Raw genomic sequence first — 9794 nt, forward strand, 5'->3', positions numbered from 1 at the left:
TTACACTATATTTCATCATATAGAGGTTTGAAATGAAAACAAATTGGCATTGAACTCAGAAGGTATAGACAACTTTGACACTTTGGTCCCCCTCTCTATTAGCTAAATTGTTAAGGAAAAAATCTTTTAAAACTTCTTAGGAATACTCCAATTTTAAAGGAAAAATAACTTTGACCAGACATATTTTTATCACCAGTGAGTTGACTTTGAGGGATGAAGGCCTGTCTATATCAGCTCAGTGATAGGCTGTGGTTTGAGGGAGCTGGCTATAAAGTATGTTTGAGATTTTTAATTAGTGGGTTGGAATGCCAGTTGTTTATTTGGAACAGCAAAGGCTGAGATGGTCAAATATCCAAACACTGTGGTATGTGCCCTTGAATGGCCCCTTTCAACAACCTCATTCCTTGCTCTGAGGATGCGTATGGCTATGGTGTTGCATTGGAAAGCAGATAGAATCTGTGGGAGGAAACTTTGGAAAGCTGTTAGAAAATGGACCCTCCTTCCTCCTTTTTCTCTTCAGAATGAACTTTAGTCCATTTCTTTCCAATCCTCCCTGGGACTTGGTCCTCATTTTTGAGCCCCAATCCAACACAGTCCCTTCTCTCCAGCAGTCTCTACAGTTCTGCTCCTTCACACATATCCTATTCATGTCATGGCAGATTTTCTGTGTGTTCCACAACTGATTGTTTCATAGAATTGTTCTTTAGTATTTGTGAATTCATTTGGCATGCAGACATTGCAATCATGGGTAAGACTGACTATTAGGAGAAATCCTCTCCCCTCCCCTCCCTTGGAGCAATTGAATAGCATGCCACATATCAAATCAAATGAACAGGCATTAGCTTCATTGGTAAACAGTTTACACTGCAGAGCTACTGCCATCTTGCCAAATCGCCTAAGAATTAGATGTGGATTCCAACTCACCTTGCTAATTATTTCAGAATGAGAAGATATTCCAAAAAGCAACATTCTTTTATACCGGTGGAGAGTCACAGAGACATTTAAAAATGCTTGAAAGCTGGGGTGGGTGGAATATCTATCCTGCTTGTTATTTTTAGCTTGAGAAGATTTCTTTGCCAAAGTCTGTTTCCAAAATTTTATCACTTTCTGAGAAAAATAGTGTGCATAAAAGCATATGGGTATTATTGCTGACTGATTCATCTTTGAAACACCAGCACCTAGCATAGTTCTGGGCATATTGTAAACATTCGGTTGTTATGATATTGAATTAAATCCTAATGTGCTTCTATAGCGTGGTAGCCAATTCAGGAATTCACGGGGATAACTGAGATGAATTTCAGTACATTTCCAAGTAAAGTTTACACCATGTGCTTTGTAACAAACTCTCTAAGAATGGAACTTACCTAAGGCCCCACTGTTAGAAGGCAGGGGAGCTAGAGGACCAGATTTTGAATTTAGCACTGGTGGATTCCACAGTTTGCAATCTCTCCTCGTCCTGCTGGAGAATCTGTTTTCAAGACCTGCTCTTGTCAGTTTTGTTTGGTTTTAGGTATATGTATATTCTTACTGTTTGAAACACATATGCCTGTATTCAGAGCCCTTAGTCAGACATCCAGTGATTTCACTCTCCCTGGACTGTGATGAGAATGGGAAAAGAGGGTATGATCGATAGACTTTTATTAAAATGCTACCTTCATGAGGGTGTTTGCATTTTAAATGGGAATCTGGAAAAAAAGACTTTTAAGTTACTAAAAAATGTACACTCAACAGCCTGAGGGATCTTTTAGAAATATACATAAAGTCATGTCATTTCCTGTCTTAAAATCCCCCAGTTGGCCTCTCATTGTATACAGAAGTGTGTACCAAGTTCTGTACCACGGCCTGCAAGACCCCACATGATCTGGCCTCTGCCCACCTGCCTGGTCCTATATCATCCCACTTGCACCTTGTTTCTAAACTTTCTGGTTCCCTGAAAACTCTGAGCTCATTCACAACTCAAACTCTCTACAACTCACTGATCCTTCTGCCTGCAATACTCCTCCCTCAGATATTTTTCATGTCTGCCTTCTTCTAATTTTTCAAGTCTCCTTAGATAAGCTTTCCTTTTTCACCCAATCCAAAGATGCCTGCTTCCACCCAATTCCCAGTCACTCTTTCTCCTATGGTCCTCTTCTAATTTCTTTATGGTACTTATCGCTTTCTCATTTATTTGTGTGTTGTCTGTCTCTTTCATCAGGATATAAATTCCCTGATTGCAGGGACCTCATCTGCCTTGTTCACTGCCTGTATCCTGCATGCCCAGAATAGTTTCAGGCACTATTTTTTTAATTACATTTCTGAAAAATGAAAGAATGTCTTCGAAGGTGAAATTTGGGTTTTTGTAGGAGTAGAATGGAGGACAAAGGGGCTCTAGAGGTCAGAAAACATCTCTGGAGGCAGCCAGTTCCCTCTCCCCATCTCTAGATGGGCTTGCCCCCTCTTGCCTCTGGTTCTGAACCTTATTGCTGACCCAGAGCTGTGATTGGAGTCTGGGAGCTGATCTGTGTGGATGGCTGTTGCCTACAAAGTGCTTGGCAACACTTTGGCAACTACAGAGGGAGATCAGTGGGTGGGAGGTTGTACAATGCCAATGGCTGCATTGTGCTTTAGAGCCCTTTATTATATTGGGTACATGTGAAGCAAGGAACTACATTTTGGTGAGGATTTAGAGTTTGGGGATGCAGGAAGGGTAGTTCTGCTGCTGTTGAGACGATAAAGTTCCTTGCATGTGTCCCCTCCTCTCTGATTGTGAAGCTTCCAGTGAACCATGTGCATGGAGAGCACTGGACAATAGCAGAACAGTACCGGCTGTCCCCTATTTTCACCAGAGGTAAAAGGAACAGATATTTATGGAGGGGGGAAAGGAGAATTTTAGTAATTAATTGGATTAGCTAATCACTCTGCAGCCATTTTAACGAAATAAATTCTTGAGTTAACTGACACACTTAAAAGCTAGTTTAAAACATTGTTTGCCTTTCTTCCTTTAAAACATTTTTAAATTTTTGTGGATACATAGTAGGTGTATATATTTATGGGATACATAAACTATTTTGATACAGGCATACGATGTATAATAATCATATCAGGGTAAGTGGGGTATCTACCTTAAGCATTTATCCTTTGTGTTATAAACAATCCAATTATACTATTTTAGATATTTTAAACTATATAATTTCTAGTGACTATAGTCACATTGTTGTACTATCAAATAATAGATCTTATTCATTCTTTCTAATTTTTTTACCCATTAACCATTCCCCACTCCCATGACAACCCACCCCCCGCCACCCCCACTACCTTTCCCAGCTGGTCATAGCAACCAGGCTGTCTTGCTGTCCGTGGTGCTGAAACAATTTTTCTTTCCACGAGTGCCTGAATGGAAATAACATTTCTGTGGTTTTCCGCTTCTTTCACACTACAGGGAAATTTATGGGTTTCAGACTCTTTTCACACATTCTTATGCTTTTTTCCTGAGAGCTCTCTAGACTATGTAGGGAAGGTATTATCCTTTCCCCTCATATTATGGATTAAAAATCCTTGGCTTGAATCTAAAAATCTCTACTCTTATCAGAATGTCTCTCATTTCCATGGATGTCTTGTAAAACAAATATTTTAATATATGTAAACAAAGTTAATTGTAAGAATTTTTCAGAAATGCAGATAAACAAAAAATAAAATGAAAATATGGCCCCATACCCATAGAGAACTACTAACATTTTGGTAAACATTCCTTGATATAGATAGATAGATAGATAGATAGATAGATAGATAGATAGATAGATAGATAGATTAATAGATGATACATGATATAATACTGCATATATTGTTTTTTCCAGTTGTTATATCAGCCTTTTATTTATTCTAAATACAGTACAATTTTATAAACCATAGTCTTCATGTTGTACATTAGCTCTCTAGTCTTGTGCATCCTACATGTCTGCTACTTTGTATCCTTCAACTTACATTTTCCCATTTCCTCCTGGCTACCAGCTCTTGGAAACCACAGTTTTATTCTCAATCTTTATATATTTGACTTTTAAAAAGATTCACCACATAACTGAGATCATGCAATATTTTTTCTCTGTGTCTGGCTTATTTTACTTAGCATGGTATCTTCCAGGTCCATTCATGTTGTGGCGAATGGCAGGATCTCTTTTTATGAGGCTGAATAATATTGTATTGTTTGTCTATATGCACTGTGTGTGTTTATGTGTGCGTGTTTATTTTTACTTATATCTCACATTTTGTTTATCCATTCATTCATTGATAAACACTTAGGTTTTTTTCATATCGTGGCTACTGGGAATAACACTTTAATGAACATGAGACTGCAGATATCTTAATGAGGTGTGATTTCATCTCATTTGGGTATATGGCCAGAAGATAAATTGCTGAGCCATATGGTAGTTCTAATTTTAATTTCCTTAGGAACGTCTATACTTTTTTCTGTAATGGCAGTGCAAATCTATAGTTCTATTAACAGTGTACTAGGGTCCTCTTTTCCTCACACTCTCACCAATATTTTTGGTTTCTTGCGTTTTTGAGAATAACCATCCTAATGGGTGTGAGGTGATATCTCATGGTGTTTTTAATTTGCATTTACCCAATGATTGGTGATGCTGAGCACCTTTTCATATACCTGTTGGCCATTTTTATGTCTCCCTTGGAGAAATGTCTGTTTAGGTCCTTTACTTATTTTTTAATTTGGTTATTTCTTTTACTGCTATTAAGTTGTAAGAATTCTTACTAAATTTTCGATATTAACCTCTTATCAGATATGTGGTTGGCAATTTTTTTTCTAGTTCGTAGGTTGCATTTTCATTTTGTTGATTGCTTCCTTCACTGTGGAGAATATTTTTAGTTTGATATAGTCTCATTTATTTATTTTTCCTTTTGTAGCCTGAGCTTTGGTGTGATACCCCAAAAAGCATTTCCAAGAACAACATCAAAGAGCTTTCTCCTTTTGTTCTCTTTTAGGAGTTTTATGGTTTCAGGTGTTGCATTTAGGTCTTTTATCCACTTTGAGTTAATTTTTGTTTTGGTGTGTGATAAGGGTCCAATTTTGTTATTTTGCATGTGGAAATCAAGTTCTCCCGGCACCATTTATTGAAGAGACTATCCTTACCCCATTGTGTCCTTTTGGTGCCCTTGTCAAAAATTAGTGGACCGTATATGTTTGGATTTATTTTTGGGTTCTCTATTCTGTTCCATTAGTCTATGTTTCTGTTTTGGTGCCAGTACCATACTGTTTAAGTTGCTATAGCTTTGTAATATAATTTTAATTCATGAAGTGTGATGACTCCAGCTTTGTTTTTCTTTCTCAGCATTGCTTTGGCTATTCATGTTTTTCTGTTATTCTTTGATTTTTAGAATGTTTTTGTCTATTTCTATAAAGAATGCCATTGGAATTTTAATAAGGTTTGCATTAAGTCTGTATATTGCTTCGGGTAGTATGGACACTTTAACAACATTAATTCTTTCAATCCATGAGCATGGGATACCCTTCATTTTAATCAAGATTTAAGAATTTTCAGTGTACATATCTTTCACTTCGATTAAATTTATTCTTATCTTTTTTGATGCTATCATAAATGGGATTATTTTCTTGATTTCTTTTTAGCTAGGTTATTATTTGTGTATAGAAATGTTACTGATGTATGCATGTTGATTTTGTACCCTGCAACTTTACTGAATTAACTTATTAGTTCTAACAGTTGTTTTGTAAAATATTTGGGGCTTTCTATGTATAAGACCATGTCATCTGCAAATAGAGATAATTTTACTTCTTTCGTTCTGATTTGGGTATCTTTTTTTTTTTTCTTGTCTGATTGCTCTTGCTAGTGCTTCCAGTTCTATGTTGAAAAGAAATGGTGACAGTGGGCATCTCTGCCTTGTAATGAATCTTAGTGAAAACACTTTCAGTTGTTTCCTGTTGATTATGATGTTAGCTGTAGGTTTTTAATAAAACACCTCTATTCTGTTGAAGGACAGATCCACTAGGCAGTGCTCCAATGGGACTTTCCTACTATACCTAAACTGTTAAGAGTTTTTATCAAGAAAGGATGCTGGACTTTGTCAAAAGCTTTTTCTGCATCAGTTGAGATGATCAAGTTTTTATTTTTCATTCTATTAATGTGATGTATTACATTGATTGAGTTGCATATGTTAAACCAGCCTTGCATGCTAGAGATTTATCCCACTTGGTTGTTATGTAAAATCTTATTGATGTGTTGTTGAATTCAGTTCACTGATATTTGACTGAGGATTTTCACATCAATATTCATCACAGATATTGGCCTGTAGTTATCTCAGATATATTGGCTTATAGTTTTATTTTCTTGTAATACCTTTGTCTGGCTTAGGTATCAAGATGATACTTGCCTTGTAAAATGTGTTTGGAAGTATTCTCTCTAGCTCTATTTCTTTTTTGCAAGACTTTAATTAGTATTGGTAATAATTCTTCTTCTTCTTTTTTTTTTTTTTTTTGAGGTGGAGTCTCGCTCTGTTGCCCAGGCTGGAGTGCAGTGGCTGGATCTCAGCTCACTGCAAGCTCCTCCTCCCAGATTCACACCATTCTCCTGCCTCAGCCTCCCAAGTAGCTGGAACTACAGGCACCCACCACCTCGCCTGGCTAGTTTTTTGTATTTTTTAGTAGAGATGGGGTTTCACCGGGTTAGCCTGGATGGTCTCGATCTCCTGACCTTGTGATCCGCCCGTCTTGGCCTCCCAAAGTGCTGGGATTACAGGCTTGTGCCACCACGCCCGGCCATAATTCTTCTTTAGATGTTTGGTAGATTCAGCTGTGAAGATGTACTAGCTCACTCTCATACTGCTATAAAGAACTATCTAAAACTAGTGTAATTTATTTTTAAAAAGAAGGTTTAATCAGCTCATGGTTCTGTGGGCTATACAGGCTTCTGGTACTGGAGAGGCCTCAAGAAACATACAATCATGGTGGAAGGGGAAGGGGAAGCAAACACGTCTTCATATGGCAGCAGGAGAGAGAAGGGGAGGTGTGACACACTATTAAACAAAGAGATTTCAGGAGAATTCTATCACAAGAGCAGCAAGGGGAAAGTCTCCCCCCATGATTCAGTCACCTCCTACCAGGCCCCTCCTCTAACATTGAGGATTACAATTCGACATGAGATTTGGGTAGGGACACAGAGGCAAACTATATCATTCTCTCCCGGCTTTTCCCAAATCTCATGTCCTTCTCACAGGTCAAAACACAATCAAGCCTCCCGAACAGTTTCCCAAAGTCTTGACTGATTCCAACATTAACTCAGAAGTTCAAAGTCCAAAGTCTCATCTGAGACAAGGCAAGTTCCTTCTTCCTATGAGCCTGTAAAATGAAAAACAAGCTAGTTACTTCCAAGATACAATGGGGCTACAGACATTTGGTAAATGCTCCCATTCCAAAAGGGAGAAATTGGCCAAAACACAGGGGCTACAGGCTCCATGCAAGTCCAAAACCCAGGAGTCATTACATCTTAAAGCCACAAAATAATCTTCTTTTGACTCCATGTCAAAACATCCAGGCCACACTGACACAAGGGATGGGCTTTCAAGGCCTTGGGAAGCTCTGCCTCCATGGCTCTACAGGGTATAGCCCCCGTGGCTGCTTTTACAGGTTGGTGATGAGTGCCTATGGCTTTTTCAGGCACACGGTACAAGCTGTCAGTGGATCTACCATTCTGGGGTGTGGAGGATGGTGGCCCTCTTCTAACAGATCCACTAGGCAGTGCTCCAATGGGACTCTGCATGGGGGCTCCAACCCCACATTTCCCCTCTGCACTGCCCTAGCAGAGGTTCTCCAGGAGGGCTCTGCTCTACAGCAGACTTCTGCCTGGACATCCAAGCATTTCTATACATCCTCTGAAATGTAGGTGGAGGCTCCCAAGCCTTAACTCCTGCCCCCTGTGCACCCACAGGCTTAACAACATGTGGAAACCACCAAGGCTTGCTGATTGCACCTTTTGGAGCAGTGGCCTGAGGTGTATCTGGGCCCTCTTAGCCATGGCTGCAGCTGGAGTGGCTGGGATTCAGGATGTCATGTTCTGAGGCTGCACAGAGTAGCAGGATCCTGGGCCTTACCCACAAAATCATTTTTCCCTCCTAGGCCTTCAGGCCTGTGGTGGGAGGGGCTGCAGCTAAGGTCTCTGAGGGCACTTTCCCCATTGTCTTGGCTATTAACTTTCAGCTCCTGTTATGCAAATTTCTGCAACCTTCTTCATTTCCTCCCTAGAAAATGAGGTTTTCTTTTCTACCACATGGTCAGGCTGCAAATTTTCCAAACTTTTATGCTCTGTTTCCCTTTTAAATAGAAATTCCAATTTCAGGTCATTTCTTTGTTTATGCAGATGAATGTAGGCTTTTAGAAGCAGCCAGGTCACATCTTGAATGCTTTTCTGCTTAGAGATTTCTTCTGCCAGATACCCTAAATCATCACTTTCATGTTTAAAGTTCCACAGATCTCTAGAGCAGGGGCCTAAAGCTGCTCGTCTCTTCACTAAGGCATAGCAAGAGTGACCTTTACCCCAGTTCCCAAAAAGTTTCTCATCTCAATCTGAGACCTCAGCATGTCCACATCACTGTCAGCATTTTGGACACGACTATTTAACAATTCTCTAGGAAGCTCCAAACTTTCCCTCATCTTCCTGTCTTCTTTTGAGCCCTCCAAACTGTTACAACCTCTGCCCATTACCCAGTTCCAAAGTTGTTTCCACATTTTTAGGTATCTTTATAGCAATACCCTACTCTTGGTACCAGTTTTTTTGTGTGTTAGCTTATACTCACACCACTATAAAGAACTACCTGAAACTGGGTAATTTATTTTTTTTTTAAAAAAGAGGTTTAATTGGCTCATGGTTCTGTGGGCTGTACAGGTTTCCACTTCTGGGAAAGCCTCAGGAAACATAAAATCAGGCAAAAGGTGAAAGGAAAGCAAGCACATCTTCACATGATGACAGGAGGGCGGCGGGGGTGGGGGGTGCTACACACTTTTAAACAAGCAGGTGTGGGGAGAACTCTATCAGAAGAACAGCAAGGGGGATGTTATCTCCCATGATTAAATCACCTCCCACGAAGTTTCTCCTCCAACATTGAGGATTACAATTCAACATGAGATTTGGGTGGGGACACAGAGCCAAACCATATCAGAAGCCATCTGGTCCTGGGCTTTTCTTTATTGTTACTAGTCTGTTCTGGTTTTCTATTTCTTCCTGACTCAATCTCAGTAAGTTATAATTTCCCAGGCATTTATCCATTTCTCTAGGTTATCCAATTTATTGGCATATAATTGTTCATAATAGTCACTTATGATCCTTTTTATTTATTAGGTGAGTGTTGTAATGTCTCCACTTTCATTTCTTGTTTGAATCTTCTCTCTCTTTTAGTTAGTCTAGCTTCTAGAAGTTTTCCATTTATGTATGTATTTATTTATTTAGAGATGGAGTCTCACTCTGTCACCCAGGCTGCAGTGCAGTGGTGCAATCTTGGCTCACTGCAACCTCTGTCTCCCAGGTTCAAGCGATTCTCCTTCCTCAGCCTCCCAAGTAGCTAGGATTACAAGCGTGTGCCACCGCACCTGGCTAATTTTTTGTATTTTAAGTAGAGATGGGGTTTCACTGTGTTAGCCAGGCTGGTCTCGATCTCCTGACCCCATAGTCTGCCCACCTCGGCCTCCAAAATGCTGGGATTACAGGCATGAGCTACCGCACCTGGCCCAATTTTGTTTATTTTTTCAAAAAACCGACTTCTGATTTTATTATTTTTTTCCTATAGTTTTTCTG

This window comes from Theropithecus gelada, chromosome 20 (assembly GCF_003255815.1).
Source record: "Theropithecus gelada isolate Dixy chromosome 20, Tgel_1.0, whole genome shotgun sequence".
NCBI lineage: Eukaryota > Metazoa > Chordata > Mammalia > Primates > Cercopithecidae > Theropithecus > Theropithecus gelada.